Source organism: Dermochelys coriacea, chromosome 11 (assembly GCF_009764565.3).
Source record: "Dermochelys coriacea isolate rDerCor1 chromosome 11, rDerCor1.pri.v4, whole genome shotgun sequence".
Classification (NCBI taxonomy): domain Eukaryota; kingdom Metazoa; phylum Chordata; order Testudines; family Dermochelyidae; genus Dermochelys; species Dermochelys coriacea.
Genome location: NC_050078.2, coordinates 3,348,487 through 3,368,194, shown reverse-complemented (window position 1 = coordinate 3,368,194; position 19,708 = coordinate 3,348,487).

Here is a 19,708-nt window from a genome sequence, read left to right as displayed (position 1 = left end):
GGTGGACGCTAAAGATGCATTGTCAAATGAAACGCACATAGCTCGTTTGATATTTGTTTTATTTGCTTCTCTAGCTAATCTCTTTTTTCAATTCATAAGAGAATTCTGCAAATGCATGCCAACGAATGGCATGCCCACTCTGCTCAGAATGCATCCACCCTGAGCCAGAGTTTCAAAAGTCCAGTCACCCAATGGAAGTATCTCAGTAGGAGCTGCTGCGGACTGAGAAATTTTGAAAATCTGACTGTGGATAGCCCAAACATCTACCCACTTTCTGCCGTTATTTTAGGGCTTTATGCTGCCGTATCACCATGGTGCCTGAGCACAAGCCTAGTGTCAGAGTTTGGCTTTATCAGTCACTCAGATTAGAGTAACAAAATAACAAATTTATTTGAGCATAAGCTTTCGTGAGCTACAGCACACTTCTTCGGATGCATTTGGTGGAAAATACAGTGGGGAGATTTATATACACACACCTCCCCACTGTATTTTCCACCAAATGCATCCGATGAAGTGAGCTGTAGCTCACGAAAGCTTATGCTCAAAAAAATTTGTTAGTCTCTAAGGTGCCACAAGTACTCCTTTTCTTTTTGCGAATACAGACTAACACGGCTGCTACTCTGAAACCAGTAACAAAATATAAACTCAGAATCATGGAAGATTAGGGTTAGAAGAGACCTCAGGAGATCATCTAGTCCAATCCCCTGCTCAAAGCTCAGGGCTTTGTCAAGCCGGGCCTTAAAAACCTCTAAGGTTGGAGATTCCACCACCTCTCTAGGGAACCCATTCCAGTGCTTCACCATCCTCCTAGTGAAATAGTGTTTCCTCCAGAGGAAGGACCTGCAGAGCCGTCTCTGTCCCAACTGCTTACTGTAGGTCCTGCTGCCCCTCACAGACACTCCAAGCACTTTTACATCATGGCTGGACCTGACAAGATCCACCTCTCAGCATACTCAAAGGTAGTTACTCTGCATACTTAAGAAAGGTTCCAGTTCAGGGTCCTGGGACCGGCCATCCTGTTACACCATAATTTGCCTTGTACCAGCTCTGCTGTGTGATGGAGCTGGTTGGGAAATTTTTTTTCCCCTCCATGAAAATTTTTAAGGAAAACCATTTTTTTCCTTTCCTCGCAATATTTTTGGCTTTCATTGAAACACATAAACCCTGGGGGAAAAAAAACACCAAAATCTTTTGGGTTTGGCAACTGAAAACTGAAAATTTGGAGTTAACATTTTCAGGTTTTAGTTGCCAAAAACTGAAGTCAAATAATCAGTTTGGGGGTTTTTCAATGAAAATTGATCTTTTTTTTTAAAAAAAAAAATGTGTCCAAAATGCCTTTTTCTTTCTTTTTTTTTTAAACCAACAGAAAAATTTTAAGCAGCTGTAATGTTTGAGTATTTTATTTTACTTTCCACAGGAAAAAAATAGATCCAGTCAGTTTTGTTTTCTGTTTATAGTCAGTTTCACTTCCTGGTTCATATATATAGCACATTTCACCAGTAGGTCTCAAAGCATTTCAAACTCTTAAAAAAGATATTTCTTCTATTGCTACCCCTGTGAGGTAGGGAAGTATTGCTATCTCCATTTTTACAGATGGGAAACTGAGGCAGGAGCATCTAAAGGCCTTGTGCATGGTCGCACAGAAAGTCTGTGGCAGCAAAGGGAATTCAATCTGCTTTTCCCAAGTCTTAACCACTGAGCTGTCTTTCCCCTCTCCTGATATGCACTATGGTTACAGCACCTTAATAACTAGCCATCCCACATCCCATTGATTGTTGTGCTTTCTAGCTCGGTCAGGTAGCCGAGAATGTCTTCCATGCAGGTAGGCTGCAGTCTCAGTACATCAGGAACCCAGAGTGAGATCCAGGATATAAAATTTAAACCTCACTTCTCTTTACTGGATGCATAACAAGATGGGTTCTAGATTCTGAGCATGCAGACCCTGAGCCTTCCTGAGAGGGACCCATTCCACTTGGAGACTCTATGGGGATTATGTATGAATAAATTTAAAGAGACAAGTCCCTCAATATACTGTATCTCCCAATGCCCTCAGCACCAGACCAGAGGCCTGAGAAGAATATCGCAGCACTGCTTAGTGCTCACTGTTTAATTTTCATCTGTGTGGCTCTGAAGTTGTTAACACTTAACCCGACGGAGCTCAGTCCTTGCCGTTGGCTCAGTCTGTTTCCACATGGAGTTCCCATAGAAAGTTTTCAAACCAGTCTCAGGGTCATGCTGGCCTGTGCACCTGACATCTGCATCTTGCAAATTTACTTTCTGGTGTTTTCTGAGGCAGCCTGTGCCTCCAATGATGTTGCTGTTGATTCTGATTGCTGCTTTTCTGATACGGGTGCCAGTTGCGGCTCCTGTGATTCTTCCGATTTAGCTGTCTGCTGTATATATGTTCTTGGCATTGTATGGTCATGTCTTAGGCATCTTCTGTTATGGGTGTACCTTTCTCTTGTAGGTGTCTCAGTGTAATATGACCGTGGCTCTCGACTTTTTGCTACCACCCTTGCTGGTTGCCAACCTTGTATTGTTTCCATGCGTACTGGATCTCAATGATGGGACTCAGGCAGTGACTTAGCTGTCCAGTCATAGTATTTCTTCTGCCTTTTCTGTAACTGCTCTAATCTGGGGTGAGCCATCCAAGGTATTTTGGGTTGTAGCAGTGCATTTGAGTATGGAAGAGGTAATCTCAACGACCTCCCCATCAGCAAAGGTGCAGGACAATAGGTGTGGTACTCGACTCCAAAAGACCTAAGTAAGGATCTCTACCCAATACAGCCTGATTTGATCATCTGAATGGTTCTCTCAGCCATTCCATTCGATGGTGGGTATCCAGGACTGAGTGAGTAGAAGATCTTGTGAAGTTACCCATTTTTCTCCTTGCAAACAGAACTTACCAACTCTTTAGGGATGTCATGTCTTGAAAATACAGCTCTCGGTTTAGCAATAAGAGAATGTGCTGACGTGTCTGGCAGATGTAGAATTTCTGGGAATTTGGAAAAGAAGTCCACTAGGACTGTGCCTGCCAAAGTCACGAATGTCTGCAGCTATCCTGTGCCTGGTAGATAAGGAATCTCATGAGACATAATCATTCTCTTTGACCGGTTGGCCTGTGTTCCTGACAGGGTCTGCATGCTTCTATCAGCTGTTCTATGTGTTGGGTCATACCTGGCCAGTACATTAATTACCTAGCTCTTGTTTTTGTTCTCTGAATGCTTTGGCATGATTCTCCCAAGCAGTTAAGCCTTTCCTGCCTTGTGGTGTTAGGAATAGTTATCTAGTCATCAGCTACTTACAACCCTTGTTGTAATGAAAGGGTTGTCCAGCCCAGTATGGCTGCAAGCTGGAATTCACTTGTCTTCTCCTGCCTGGCCAGCCCTCGCACCCAGTATCATGCATGGCTTGTATTACAGGGTCTTTCTGTGTGTCCTCCTTCAGTTTGTTTAACAAGTCTGCGCTGAGTGTAGAGTGAGATTTTTCTGCACAGATGACCTTTTCATCTGTGATTTCATCAGCTGGATCTGTAGTATGTTTCACTGCAGCTCTTGATAGTATGTCTGCAATTAACGTATCTTTATCAGGGAGATGTGCAACTTTAAGATTATATTTCTGTAACTGAAGTAGCATACGTTGTAGCCTTGCAGATCCTTTTCCAAGAGGCTTGGAAAATATCGCCTTCAGTAGTTTATGATCAGACCGTACCTCACCTATATGCCATACATGTACTGATGACATTTCTTTTTGTGGCACATGCAATAGCCAGTAGTTCCTTCTCAGTTTGGGCATAATTTTGTTCTGTCTGTCCGCACGTATGAAATAGGACCTCTGTTTTACAGTAGACAAACTCCTCAACCCTCTTTGGATGCATCTGCTTAATTGGTGACTGGTTTGTTGGATCATAGAATCAAAGTACTGGTGTGTTACAGAGCGCTCGCTTCAGTTATTGCAGTGCCCTGTTATGTTTCCATGACCACTGCTGAAGTTAAGTTCTTACGGAACAATTGTCTCAGTGGAGCAGTCAAAAATGTTTCACCTGGGATGTCCTGTGCAAGGAATCTAACCATCCCCAGATCCTCTGTAATGCCTTCTTGGCCTATGTAGGTTTCATGTTAGCCCTATGAAGGTTTCATGTTAGTCAGTGACCCCAGCTCCGAGCTCCACGTGTTGCCTCCACCTGCAGGCACCGCCCCCGCAGCTCCCATTGGCCGCAGTTCCCAGCCAATTGGAAGTTGCAAAACAAGGGCTTGGGGCAGCACAGAAGCAGCACGTGGAGCTAAAAGCTGGGGTCACCGCTTCCCAGCAGCTGGGTAGGGAGCCTGTCCCAGCCCCACCAACCCCACCCCCAGCACCTGTGGGCCCCCCCCAGGTCGCACCCCCTCCCCAGCACCCATGGTGCTCCCAGGGCCGCCCTTCTGAGCCCCCTCCTCACCCCCCCCCAAGTTTTAGTCAGGCATATATAGTAAAAGTCATGGACAGATCACAGGCCGTGAATTTTTGTTTGCTGCCCGTGACCTGTCCATGCCTTTTACTAAAAATACCCGAGACTAAAACGTAGCCTTACTTATACATACCGTGTAGAAGACCAAGGATCTGCCAAGTGCGCTGGACAATTTTGATTGCCCTGGGATACTGTATGTACCAGAGCTTGCTCACGTTCTCGTTCAGCCAGAGCGCTGCGGCTTTGTCTTGTGGGTGGACCCATTGCTGTGCACAGAAGAGCAGGGATTTAATTTTCCATGGCTGTGATGTGTGACACCCAAAGTTGGATAGTTGCAGCATGTGCCCTGTCTCTTTGTGTGAGCTCTTGGTGTGTTGCATTGATCTGACACTTAGGTGGCTGGGCCCCGACCTCTCTTTTGGCAAGAGCCTGCCTGAACTCATCAGGATGTGACCCAGACAGGATCTCTATTTGTGTCTTTATTGCTGAAGAGGATCTGCAAATCTCCACTGCTTTTCACAAGCCCAAATCAGGCTCCCCGACAGCTGTTCCTTTTGTCCTTTATCAGTGACACTGAACACAGTTTGTCTCGGAACATGTCATTTCCAATATTTGCAAACTCACAGTGTCCTGGTTTTTGCCTCCACACTCTGACATGTCTATCTGTTCTTTCCCTCGGTGTGGAAGAGACTAGAACTGGTATTATTTAAAACCAACATTTTCCTTAGGGTTACTATAGTTCAATAGCATTGGTAAGACCTTATCCAAAGCAGTAGCATTTTCAGCTGCCTGCTGCACGAATGTGTTAAAAACTTCCATAGCCTCCTTTTCCACTATGTGCAAATGACTATTTATAGGTCCTCTTCTTTTTTATCTGCTCCGGAGGCTTTCACATAGCTGGGGCAATGTTGTTCCCCGTGTCACGCTGTCTGGAGCGGCTCACGACTGTGAATGCCTTCCTCAGGGCAGACCGTCAAAAATAGGCCACACACCCCAAACTGGTGGTATGTTCTATGATTAGATTTCCCCAAGCCAGTAACAAATGCGAACTCCTGGATCACTATAACAGTCTTACCATGAAGTCCTCTTAGACTCTTCAGTTTATCTTGCTACCAAGACAAGTTGGACTTACTGATAAATGTTCACTTACACCAAAAATCATAACATTTTCATGTTGTTTCCAGTCCCAAGAGACCATTCACTTACTGCAGATCAATTGGTGCCTTAGATCTCACACCAAAGACAACGCCTGTAGCCAATCCTGAAATAAACTATCTAGAGTTTTATTAACTGGGAAAAAGGAATGAGAGTTACTTACAGATGAAAGCAAGCAAACATTCACACAAATAAGAAAAGGAGTACTTGTGGCATGAGCTGTAGCTCATGAAAGCTTATGCTCAAATAAATTTGTTAGTCTCTAAGGTGCCACAAGTACTCCTTTTCTTATTTGCGAATACAGACTAACAGGGCTGCTACTCTGAAATCTATTCACACAAATGAGATGCCATCTAAATCCCCAGAGTGACAGAGTTCTAATGATCTGTCAATTCAAGGTGTCTTTCGGGGCAGACCCAGGAGTAACCCCTGGGGATCTCTTATTTCAGTTTAGTGTCTCTGGCCCTGTGAGAGTTCAAACAGCAAAGAGATGGCAAATTTTCCTGTGTCCTTGTTTTATTTCCTTCACTGAGCCTCCAAGTCCATGCGAGGAGCTTCCTTGCACATAGCATTTCCAAGGTGTGATAGGGCCATTCACCAATCCTTTGTATTGCAATGTTCTTTGATGGCCCAGCTGATTTTGAGAGATCTTCTTGAGGGGCGAGACAAAGCACTCTTCACATCTCAGCTCAAAAGTTTAGAGCAAACATTTTCAAAGTTATAAAACAAAACTTACATATTTCCTTATAGTCTGGAGCTGCAGATATTACAAATAAAATGAAAGCATGCAGCAGCTTACAAGCGTTTCATAGAGTCTACACACTACATACACTCTTAAAAGTACTTATTTTGAACAGAACTAATATACCAGTGAGCTGGTTTGGTTTCCAGCTATGAGTTTGTCAGTTCTTAGCCAACGCCTACGGCCTTGGCCATCATCACACCCAACTCCTCCAACTCACAACAAAATTACCAAGGAAAGATGAACATCAGAACAGCCAGACTGGGTCAGACTAAAGGTCCATCTAGCCCAGTATCCTGTCTTCCGACAGTGGCCAATGCCAGGTGCCCCAGAGGGAATGAACAGAACAGGCAATCACCAAGTGATTCATCCACTGTCATCCACTCCCAGCTTCTGGCAAACAGAGGCTAGGGACACCCAGAGTATGGTGTTCCATCCCTGCCCATCCTGACTAATAGCCATTGAGGGATCTATCCACCATGACCTTATCTAGTTTGGGGGGATTTTTGCAGGGGGGAGTGTGGCTTGTAACCACCATGTTTAAGGGTAATTTCTTGTCTGTATGTAGCAGTTTGCATTGTTTATTGATCCACAGTGTTTGGAACCAAAACAGCCACTTCTTGCTTATGATCACTGCCGATACCATGTTGTGCTTGCTAGCGCAGTCAGGCAGCCGAGACTGTCTTCATTGTGAGTATGCGGCAGTCTCTGTACTTCAGGCACTCCGAATGAGGCAAGGGACATAAAGCTGAAAACACAACTCTCTTTATGAAGTACATAACAAGATGGCTCCTAGACTCTGAGCATGCAGACTCTGAGCAAGCCTGCGTCAGGTAAGAGACCCCTTAGATGGGGAAGGTCCTTGGTGATTACATGTGCCTAATTTTAAAGAGTTGTAGCCACGTTGGTCCTAGGATATGAGAAAGACAAGGTAGGTGAGGACAGATCTTTTACTGGACCAACTTCTGTGCGTGAAAGAGACAAGCTTTTGAGACTCTTCCACAATAGACTATCGGTGGGAGTGAGGCTTTTAAATGACATAGATGGACATTTTCAAAAGCACCTATGTTCTCATGCATCATATACTATGTTCTGCACTGGTTGGGAAAGGCGCCCTCATATGAGACCGCCAGGGATGAAATATGTGTTACAGATGTTAAACCAAGAAAGTGGATAGCAACAAGTTAGCTGGTCCAAAAAAGCAATGTTCTAAACCTGTTTGTCTTTGACATTTTGGTCAGTTGCTCCACAAATCTTCAGGGGAAATAGTTTTCCCTAATTTAGTTTTTTGGACTAATCTTAACTTGCTTTTATCTTTAATTATTTGTTCTTTACTTTCACATCTGCATGTCTTTTGGAAACAAACTCAAGAGCTTTGTTCTGTCTGTGCTTGGTTGTAATGTTGTAACTTTAAATAGATTGGCCAGCTGTTTGCTGCAGTGAAGGGAGAGAAAGTGTTGTGTTTTTCTACACCATATGTATAGTTTTAATGAAATGAGGATTTTTAAAAGAGGCGTGTTCTTCGCTGCTGAAAACTACAACTCTGCAAGATCAAGTATAACCAGTACAGGTCAAGACTCATTAACCAATCAAATCCTTCCTTTGATAATGCTCATTTTTGCATACACACACCCAAAAGTAACAAAACCCACACAATTAGAGTATGATCCATAGTCCAATAGGAACATAAGAATGGCCATATTGGGTCAGAGCAAAGGTCCATCTAGCCCAGGATCCTGTCTTCCGACAGTGGCCAATGCCAGTTGCTTTAGAGGGAATGTACAGAACAGGTAATCATCAAGTGATCATGAAGTTAATAGGAGTCTTTCCATTCAATCAAGGGACGTGGTCATTCCCCCCCTATTCGGCATTGGTGAGGTCTCATCTGGAATACTGTGTCCAGTTTTGGGCCCCACACTACAAGAAGGATGTGGAAAAATGGAAAGCGTTCAGCGGAGGGCAATGCAAATGATTAGGGGGCTGGAGCACATGACTTATGAGGAGAGGCTGAGGGAACTGGGATTATTTAGTCTGCAGAACAGAAGAATGAGGCGCGATTTGATAGCTGCTTTCAACTACCTGAAAGGGGGTGCCAAAGAGGATGGATCTAGACTGTTCTCAGTGGTACCAGATGACAGAACAAGGAGTAATGGTCTCAAGTTGCAGTGGGGGAGGTTTAGGTTGGATATTAGGAAAAACTTTTTCACTAGGAGGGTGGTGAAGCATTGGAATGGGTTACCTAGGGAGGTGGTAGAATCTCCTTCCTTAGAGGTTTTTAGGGTCAGGCTTGACAAAACCCTGGCTGGGATGATTTTATTGGGGACTGGTCCTGCTTTGAGCAGGAGGTTGGACTAGATGACCTCCTGAGGTCCCTTCCACACTGATATTCTATGATTCTATCACTATGGATCACGGTCATTGAGTCTCAGTCTTTATATGGGGGACATAGGATTTGCCCTGGCACAGAAAAACAATAATTCCTCCTACTGTATCTTAAGGGATCCTCTGTTAGTTGGTTTTCCTGTGACACCGTACTTCTGCCCCCGTGGCATAAAAGTTGCCCGTATTTTGCACATCAGTTAGCCTGCGTTGCACCAATTTTCTCTTATACCCATTTTCTGACCAGTTTACATATGACGCATAACTTACTCCACTGTTTACATTCCCAAGTGAATTTGGTCAGATTCTAATCTTAGTTGCACCTTGCAAATCCCAACTATGATCGTCCAATGGGACTAATTCCATGATTAAAACATTTCAGGATTGGACCATAGTTGGGCTACTCTGGGCATAATATGGTGAAATTGACATCAGAATCTGGTCCATGTGTTTTGATAGGTAGAAACAAATCAAATATTGATACTATTTTAGTTTCATGTATTTCATTTCTTTTGCTAACTCGGTGTCACAATGAATTCTCTATACAACTGATTCTTCTCTAAATAAAGTACATGAAAATTGGTTGCACACAATCTTCTGAATCTTCTTGTTAAAATATCAGCTCTATGCACTGAGAAAGACAAGAACTTATTGTCTTAACACTGAATTCGGGGCTGGGGCATCTAAGACACTGTCAGTGCTTAGGACAGGTAGCTGGGAAAGTGACATTTATTTTGGCATCTGCAAAGGTGACTTCGTTGTTGAGTGCAATTGTTGGCCAGCTCACCAGGGTCTGAGACTGCATCCAGGCCTAGGGAATAAGCCCTGTTTCAAAACGAGCCAAAAAGCAAGACAAAAAGACCACACACAACTTGAAGTTGGTGCCTGGATTTTTCAGGAGAGTGGTGGTTTGGGTTTTTTTTAAGACTTAAAGACTTGGGAAAAGATTTGAGTCATTACAAAAATGTAATTCTATATCATGATACAGCTGTGCTGGGCTACGGCAGCTGGGGCTGGGGGAATTGGTAGATCAAGCTCTCAGATTAGGATTCAGGGAGCCCTTTGGTCAAATTTAATAAACATAGACTTGTTCTATCTGGAAGGCATTTATTTGAGAACATGTAGCCTCCTTAATAAAGTTTTATATCTGCTTGTCGGACGACAGCATGTTTCCCATGTGGGAATTGCAGTTTCTACAAAGGATTCAGAGGTGTGTTCTTTGCTTTCATTGGGGCGATTCATAGATTTTAAGATGACCGGGAGCCATTGTGTTTGTCTCATCTGACAACTTCTATCATACAAGCCAGGGAATTTCACCCAGTGACGAAGAGGACACTTAACTAAGATTTAAATTATGTGGGTTACATGTATTTAGCTCTCTCCTTCCCAAGGGAAAAAAATCCTTTTATTTATCTGGCCTACCTAACATTTCTTTTAAAAAAAACAACCCAGTGTATTTATACCTTAGCTTTTGAAAGTCTCCTTATCCCAACAGTCATAGCACTGCCCCTGATTTAATAGACATTAATGAAATCGTGCAAAATCAGGCTGATCCAAAGCCACTGGAAAGCAACAGGAGTCTTTCCATTGGCTTCAGGTCATGCCCCACCAGTGACAGGTAAGAACCAAATGGCAGTGCCACTGTAGTGAGATAGAAGGAGGTGTGGAGGATGTGGGTCAAACATAAGCTACTGCTGATGCTAAGAAAAGCAAAAGCCAGCAAGGAACTAGAGAGGCAATTGATTGAAAGCACTAGCACCATTAGAAGCATATACAGGGTGGAAGAAGTAAGAGGATTGTCCCCATGAGTTGAAGATAAACTCTCCAGGCAAGATCAGGGTAGAGCAAGGGAGGGAGAGTAGGTAAGGAAAAAAGTGTTGATGTAAAAGGAGATATCAGCCTTGATGGCGGCTAACAGGCAAACAATGACAAATCGAGGACTAATAGGAAGGCACAAGGAACAACTAACTTGCTGAGAAGAATCCACATTCCTGGAGCCTTCAAATCCCACTGCCCTGCAGGGTGAAGTCTATTGAATAACACTGAGCTCCTGTCAAAATGTGAGATTTTGACATTCAGGAACTGCACTGCTTGCCTAAGGTCCATGGTAGAACTGAGGGTGAACCCCTGCCCCATGCTTTAACCATGCACCTTCTTCTACCTGTCCCTGTTGACTTGAAGCCATGTTCTGATCTGAGTTACAATAGAGGAAATGCAGAATATCCTTTCAGAAATGCCACAAAACCTTTCTGTTTGATAAAGCTTTTCCACCATAACCAGAATGATACTCCCAGCCTCACCTGCTGCCTTCTTCCTTCCTCCTGCAAAACCAAATCTAAATGAAACAAACAAACAAGTCATATCCCAAACAGAGCTTTCTGCATCTTGAAAATGGAGAAGGCCTAGAGTTGCCACCTGACCAGGTTTTCCCAGGATTGTCCCTTTTTTGAGGTAACTGTCCTGGGAAATCTGTAAGGGTGCTCACTCGCATGGCCAGCTGCCTGGTTTTATGGATCCAGGATCATCCTCGATGTCCCAATTTGTTGTACTTCAGAGTCGGCAACCCTAAAAAGGGCTCCAGATTCCATGAAACCTGCTAGTTACTTCTCTATTGCCAATTAATTTGATGTGGAATGGTGGAAGGCACTCAGACACTAAGGTAATGTGGAGCAGCACAAAATACAGGTAGACAGTGGATGTTAGATTTACAGCATACACACCGAGAAATTAGATAAAAACATACATACTTTTGCTGAAAGGTTGCAGGATCACCCTACTTTGTTTCTTAGAAATCAGACCATGACACACATGAAGCCAAAGAGAGAGAGAGAGAGAAAAAACAGGCTGCCCACTAAGGCAGCAAGGCAGAACTCACACCACTTTGCTCTAAACTGGCTCTTTCCAGAATGACTCTGATCACTCACTTTGCTACAGAGCTCTCTACCTGCAAGGAGGACCAGGGACACCTCTGTGCACATTCTCTCAGTAATAGCTTGTAATTCCAACACCGTACTCAATACACCACAGTAGAAAAATGGAGCAACTCTTCCATTCTTCTCCACCTGGTCCTGCCCTTTGGAGATGTACTGCATTCAGTAACAGAAGCACCCAAATGGGAAAGCTTTTGCCAAGAAGATAACAACCTAGATTATAAATTGGGATCTACCTGTGGCATCCATCAGGTTTCAAGGCTCAAGACCTCTCCTCTCCTTTCCCTTTTATAGATTTACTTATCTGCTGGGTTGTTTGTACTATATGTAGCCAGGGTAAGATGCTGAAATCTATCTATCTATCTATCTATCTATCTATCTACCCCAATGAACATGAACATAAAGGTTATTTGTAAAGCTGAATGTATATGTTTGGATGTCCAAATTCCTTATGTTTAGGTGTACTGTCTGGTTTTGGTTAATTCTCACTCTAGTTCCATTTTCGGTAACGCACCTAAAGGACTTTGGCCATAGGAGCCTATATAAATTTCAGATATGTTATGATGTGTATGGTGTATACTACAGTGTGTACAGAGAAGAACCAATGGCTTGAACTCAGTACTGGGAGCCAGGAACTTCAGAATGTGGATTGAGAGCTGATCTGAAATCCCTAGGAACTGAATGTTTCCATCTTGTATTACAACACGAACATCACAGTTTTGATCCAGAATACCTACTAGATTAATCCTGGCTGAAATGAATTCTCTCATATATATACATAGTTTGAGCCAGGTAATTGAAAGCATTGTAGAGTTGCAAAGCTGCGCTTTGGGTTTAATAAAATAGGACTGGATAGACCATTCCTGTGGATTCATTTTAGAAACTCTCTACCTAAAACCTAGGAAATGAAGAGTTAAATAGGAAATCCATGCACAGACATTCCCAGGCAAAGAGTAGTGAACGTGTGAAATATATTACTAAGAAAGCCAATTTCATGAAGAAAAATCCGTGATTAGAGACAGAGGCAACTTGCTTCCAGCATAAAAAATAGATTAAAGGAGAAAATGAGATGAGGTTCAGAATGTGAAACACACCAAGGTGGGGTGGCCTTATTGAACCATTAGCTTTTTCTGGGGATGACTTAGACCTCTATTGCCAACTATTATATCCCTCTAGAAATGAAGCAGATCATCCTTGTGTGGCTGTGCTTCCTTCTCTTCATGTGCACAGTCACACGTTTAGACGGCTGTGTGAGCTAGCATTATGAGGGGGGATAAAGTTTGGAACCAAAGACATGAGTTCTAATCCCTGCTGGGCAAGTGACTCAGTGTGTGATCTTGGGCAAGTCCTTGGCTGACTGGGGAATGTATGATCTCTTTGGAAACAGATTCTGTCTCCAGATGAGGCCTGTTAGGTAAATCTTTTTTTTTCTCTCTTCAATTGAAGGTAATAAATGTAACATTGGCTGTTACAATTTAATTTCTTGCCAAATCTCCCAGGCTGTAAGGGAGCCTATTAGCAATGGGGCATAATGCACAGCCCAACTCTTGAAGACCTTAGACTAATCTCCACGATGACCTTAGGAGTGCACAGATACAAATTCAGAAAGTCAGTCCTCAATTCAGCAGCCTCTTTGAGCACGTGGGCTCAGATTCTTGTGAGTATTGTAACAAATTGGCTAATGAGGTGGTGCCCCTCTGCTCCCTGGAGTGGATGGAATTAGAACAGCTCAGCTGTGTGTCCTGGACCCTGTATTGCTAATGGGGCTCATAAGGTTCCATGGTCATCCCTCTCCAACAGTCTCAGGGAGGCCAGGCTCCCTTGCTACCGTGTGGTTGTCCAACAAAGCTTAAGAGGGGAATTAGTGCTTTCAGGGCTCTGACCCCCTCGCCCCCCAGGTAGGGCAGAGCAGCAAGCAGTCTATAGGGCTCTGGACTTCTGGCAGGGCAGAGCACAGTCTATGGGATGGGCTCTGCTACTGGGTCAGTGGGGATCCCACTGAAACACACTGACCAGTATACTGACCACACAACCAGATTATTGTCTGGTGTCCCTGGGCTACTTCCTATGACCCCGCTGCAGTGTACCTCCATCTCGTGGAGGTCCTCTGTCTCCCTGCGGTTCCTGGCCTGTGGCAGTCCCAGTAGCTTCTCTGGGACCCCATCAGTTGGCCAACCTGGCAGTCCTTGTGGGCCCTCAGCGCTGCAGGGCTCGTCCTCAGGTGTGGGGTTCAGCAGTGGCAGGACACATCTGTCTCCTTCGCCAACTCCCCTCCAACTGAGCTGCAGGGCCCGCCTTTTAAGTTTCCTGTCCCACCCATCTGCTTCCAGCGGGGCTGGTCCAGCTCCATCCACCAGGGGTGGCTGGGGCTTCCTCTCAATCAGTCTCAGCGGGATTCGTACCCCTGCGCTACAGGGCCAAACACAATTCTCCTGAAGCACAAGGATTAGGAGTGTCCTGTGCTTTTGGAGAGAAGGGATCTGAATTCTATCTCTGGTGATGATGCAAAGCTCTGAGAGTCCACGGTGTGCATGATAGTGAGAGTCCCAGGTGGAGTGGGGGTTTGTGTAGTATTCTGTATGCTCTATATTAACTCAACCACCCTGGTTGCCACTCACTTCTACTTCCCCTACCAGTTCTTCCCGGTTTGTGAACAGCTGGTCAAGAGAAGCACGGCCCCTAGTTGGTTCCTCCAGCATTTGCACCAGGAAGTTGTCCCCAACACTCTCCAAAATCTTCCTGAATTGTCTGTGCACTGCTTTATTGTTCTCCCAGCAGATGTCAGAATGACTGAAGTCCCCCATGAGAACCAGGGCCTGTGATGTGGAAACATCTGTTATTTGTCTGAAGAAAGCCTCCTCTACCTCCTCCCCATGGTCTGGTGGTCAATAGCAGTTGCCCACCATGACATCAACCTTGTTGCTCTCACCTCTAAACGTAACCCAAAGACTCTCAGCAGGCTTTTCTCCAGGTTCATACCGTAGCTCTGAGCAATCATACTGCTCCCTTACATACAGTGCAACTCCTCCACCTTTTCTCCCCCGCCTGTCCTTCCTGAACATTTTGTACCCATCCATGACAGTGCTCCAGTCATGTGAGTTACCCCAACAAGTCTCTGTTATTCCAATCACATCAAAGTTCCTTGACTGTGCCATAGCTTCCAATTCTGCTTGTTTCTCAGGCTTCTTGCATTTGTGTACAGGCACGTAAGACAACTAGCCGATTGCCCTACTTTCTCAATATGAATCAGGAGGCCTCCCCTGTTACACCCTCCTCCTTGTGTTTCCTCCCAGTATCCCACTCCCCCACTTACTTTGTGGCTTAGGTCACCATTCCCCATCGAACCTAGTTTAAAGACCTTCTCACTAGGTTAGCAAGCCTGCCTGCGAAGATGCTCATCCCTCTCTTCATTAGATAGATCCCATCTCTTCCTAGCAATCCTTCTTCCTGGAACAACATCCCATGGTCGAAGAATCCAAAGCCCTCTCTCCAACGCCACCTGTGCAACCATGCATTTACCTCCACAATTTGATGGTCCCTACCTGGGCCTTTTCCTTCAACAGGAAGGACGGACAAGAACATGACTTGTGCCTCAAACTCCTGTATCCTTCTTCCCAGAACCATGTAGTCTGCAGTGACCCACTCAGTGCAGTATCATTGGTGGTCATATGGAGAAGTAGGAAGGGAGAGAGGTCCGAGGGCTTGATCAGTCTCGGCAGACACTCAGTCACATCCTGAATTCTAGCTCCAGGCAAGCAGCACATTTCTTGAGTTTCCCCATCTGGACGGCAGATGGATGACTTCATCCCCCTTAGGCGGGAGTCTCCAACCACTACCACCCGTTTCCTCCTCTTGGGAGTGGTGGTCATAGAACCCCCATCCCTAGGATAATGCATCCCAGGCCTTCCGGTCGATGGGGTCTCCTTCTAATCCCTTCACTCAGATAACCCTTCCAAGGCACTCTCAGCAGTAGTACCTGTGCAGAGAGCCTGAAATTGGTTTCTTAGCTCTGCAACATCTCCATGTTCCTCTTACAGGTACATTCTCTGCACCATTCGGTTGTGTCCATGACCATTGCTTGAGGAGGAGCCATGGAATGACGGTCTTTTCCCAGCATGCACAGGGGTCTTCCACACTGTATAGTCCCCTCCTCTTTCCTCATCCCCGGGAAAGAAACCTCAAGACAGTCCATGACTCACTCTCCACAACAGAATATGAAAATCAGTGAAAATCAGTTTATTTATTGTAACCTTTATTGCCTTCCTACAGTCTAGGCCCCGATGGTCAGCGTGCTGCCGGAAGTGGACACAAGAGATACATTCTGCTCTGAGTTACATCAGTGTAGAACTAGAACAACTCAATTGAATCCAATGGAAAAGGCCTATTTAGCCACTCTGGATGTGTCATGGCATCTAATAGCAATGGGGGAACCAAAAGACTCCCAAGATTATGATTTAACAATAGGAAAGGAGACGCCCTGGATAAAGGAGGATATTCTCTAGGAGGCAAGTGCTCGGAAGTGCATCCCTCTTTCTAACCTGTAGAGGTGGTTATTAGAATGGATGATCCTCCATGTGCACATCACAGACAGAATTTAATAGTTCTGCCTCTTTTTAATCTGACAACTGCAAAGCCATGCTCAGGGTCCTGCACCATCCCCCATCAACCTCCTGCCATCTTCTCCTGATCTCTGAGCACTCCCACCTTTGTAATTCATGACACTATAGAAGCCAGAGATGAAGGAGAATTGATGAGGGCACCTGGTGCTTCCTTGTGTTAAAACTGGATTGGTCGCTATTTTATATACATTCTTCAGTGCTTCGTCCAAGCTACTTTTAAAAGACTTGTGAAATGGGGTATCACCATTTTCAGTGGGAGACTATGCCACAGACTAATAGACCTGATTGTAAGGGCTAAGTTTTCCATTGCTTAGTTTATTCCCATTATTCCAAGTTCCACCCTATACCAGCCCTCTCCTTTCGTGCCATTTTTGCCTTTAAGCACATTTAGGCCATTGTCAAGAGTTGTCCCCCATAGTAGGCCATAGATATGTTATGCTTGGTGGAAATAAAGCAGTGCTAGTCTCACATCTTCTCCGGAAAGGGCAGTCATTCCTCACGGAATCTCTTTCCATCACACAAAATTAAATTTCTTCAAAATTTCCAGCCATGGAAGGAGGAAGGTTTCCCAAATGAAAACACACAAACTTTCCGTGAAATGACAGATTGTGCGATAGGAACCATTGATGGCCCGCCGGCCACAGCTGCTTCCATTTAGTCATAGTGTGTGAGTGAGTGAAGAGACACTTGAATAACACATTTTCACTGGAACATCCCTTCCAATAAGTTGTGTTAGTGCAGCTGGAGTCACATCAAAACCCAATGCACCGTGTGGAAAGCAATTACCCACTGGAAAAGGGAGGAATGAAAAGAACTCTTAGATATCCTCTTTCCTAATGGAGCCGACCCAGATTCAACAAGTCTACAATATACTTGAGCCACTTTTTTTCCCCCGTTCTTCAAGCTGTATCTAAATGATACAATAGCAGAGACCAGTGACATCCAGCTGAGACAAACATTAGCAAGCTCCTACTGGCTCATCCTGGCTCCTGGCGGCTCTGATGAGATCTGTTCTGCTCCTTACTGACCATGAGGGTCCTATTAGAATTGGGGCCACATTAATGTGGTGGATATAGGCACACACCATCAGCCCCGCCATGTGATATGGGGAGGATTCCGCTAAGCTGATGGCATTCACTTTGGTCCGTCTGGTGGCTAGACATAACCCAGCTGCATATTTTTGAAGTTCCTGAGGTTGCTGTGGGATCGGACCGGAATAGTTCATGAAGTGTAACCTATTAAAAAGATGAACGAGTTAAACGTTAGAGGCTACATTTTGCAAACGAGGTGTGTACATTGCACCAGCAAACTATATGAAAAAGAAACCAAGCACCTGTGTGGTCAAAATACATATTCATGTTGCAGAACAGGAATCCACCGATATACTGCCCTGTTTGTAAATGCCCCCAGTAGCCCAGCAAATTCAAGTGAAACCAGAGCAGTTACATTTCCTGCCGGAGAAACAGGGCCATTCTAGGCATGAAATGCCTGCCAAATTGAATTTCTTTCAGATCTGCTGGCTGTCTTGATGGAAACTTTTTAATGTCAATCATTTAAAATCTTTTTTCTTTTTAGTGAGTCCCAGTACTAAGTTACTGGCTGGATCTCCATATATTCAGGACGGATCATCAGTAAGTTCATCTCCATTGGCCAGTCTGGTGTTGCATTAGCCTCTTTGACAGCCCACAATATTTTTATTATTATTATTTATTATTAATATTATGGGACTTTGGAGCCCTAGTCATGGATCGGGACCCCACTGTGCTAGATGTGGTACATAAACAGAACAATAAGACAGTCCCTTTCTCAAACAGCTGAGCATAAAACAAGAGACAGACAGACGGGGGACTACAAGGAAATAATATGCATAGATTATAAATCACAAGGCCAGAAAAGACCCCCTTGAGTCTTCCAATTTTCCCTCCCACCCCTTTGTATTTTGCAAGACTCCACCCTGTTGTACTACTTCACACCTACAAATATTTTTTTTTAATTGCCTTCCCTGTGTTTGGCGCAGAGAGAGAGGTGATCCCTGGCCCTGTGGGGTTTGTGCACATAGAGGACAACCAATTCCACCTCTACCCAAGTGGGTGTATGACGTTCTCTCCGACCGTGGCTGGTGGAGCATGGAGAGACGCTCCCACCGAAAAGAGAGCCTGTGGGGGAAGGTACGGCAATGTCTGGTGAAGAGGTTGGCACCTCATGGACACTGTTCCCTCTAAGTTGTGCGTGTGTGCACACGGATCCTAAACCCCGTGCACACGGTGAAACACCATGCGCACAAACATTTGCACAGAAGCTCAATATGCACAGAAGAAATTTTTGGCGCACACGGCCTCTCAAAAATTAGAGGGCACAAGCTGCTAATGACCGTCACTCCCCCCGCTCTGAAATGAGTGAGGGTGGAGATCCATTCCTCACTCCCAGGAAATGCTCAGCAGCTGACAAGACCCAGGGCCAGATTCATCTTTTGTGGGCCCTGGCCCCTGGACTGTGGCCCTGCCACCCGCTCTGCCTGTTCTCCACCCCGAGACCCCACCCCTGCTTGGCCTCTTCCCCATGAGTCCCTGCCCACTGCTCGCATAGAGGGGAGAGGTGCAAGCAGTGGGTGGGGCCTCGGAGGGAAGAGGCTAAGCAGGGGCGGGGGCTTGGGGAAGAGCACAGGTAGAGCAGGTGGCAGGGCCATGGTTAGGGTAGGATTGCCAGACACTAAAAGTCCAGTTACCGGCAGTAGCCGGCCTCCACGGCCTGAGGGCTGGTGGAGCAGAAGCTGCTGCTGGAGCCTGGTGGAGCAGTGGAGGACCGAGAAGGAACAGCATTGGTGGAGAGAGGTACTGACGGGGCCTTGTCCTGCCCCGAGCGCGGCTCTCCCTTCCCCGCCCTGCCCCAGTTACTCACCCCCGGAGCCCAGCTCTCTCGCCGACGTCCTGCCCCAGTCACGCCTCCACCCCTAGAGCTTTGCTCAGCTGGCAGGGGGAGAGTGGTGGAGAGAGCAGCATGCCACGGTGGGGGAGGGAAAAAAAGGAGCAGGGCGGGGCCTCGGGGGAAAGAGGTGGGGCAAGGGGCGGGGCCTCAGGGGAAGAGGTGGAGCAAGGAGTGGGGAGGTTAAGACGCTCAATGTCCGGTTTTCACAAATGAGAAAGTTGGCCACCGTAGGTCAGGGCATCAGGGCCCCTTCTGAGTGTGGGCACAGCGCCACTGGCGCCATTGTAAACCCGGTACTGGCAGGATCAGAGCCCAGGGAAAAGGGCGGGAAGTTAGTGACTGCAAAGCCTGAAGCAGCCGTGCTTGCAAAGCACTGTTTTAATGGACGTAGGAAGGGGACTGGATAAAATGTGAGTGCTCAGGAAAAGCAAAAGGTGCCTCTAAGAGAACCCAGGAATAAGTGCGTTAATTAAGAAAGCAGCGATGTGACCGAGGGGAAGCCAGAGAGGCC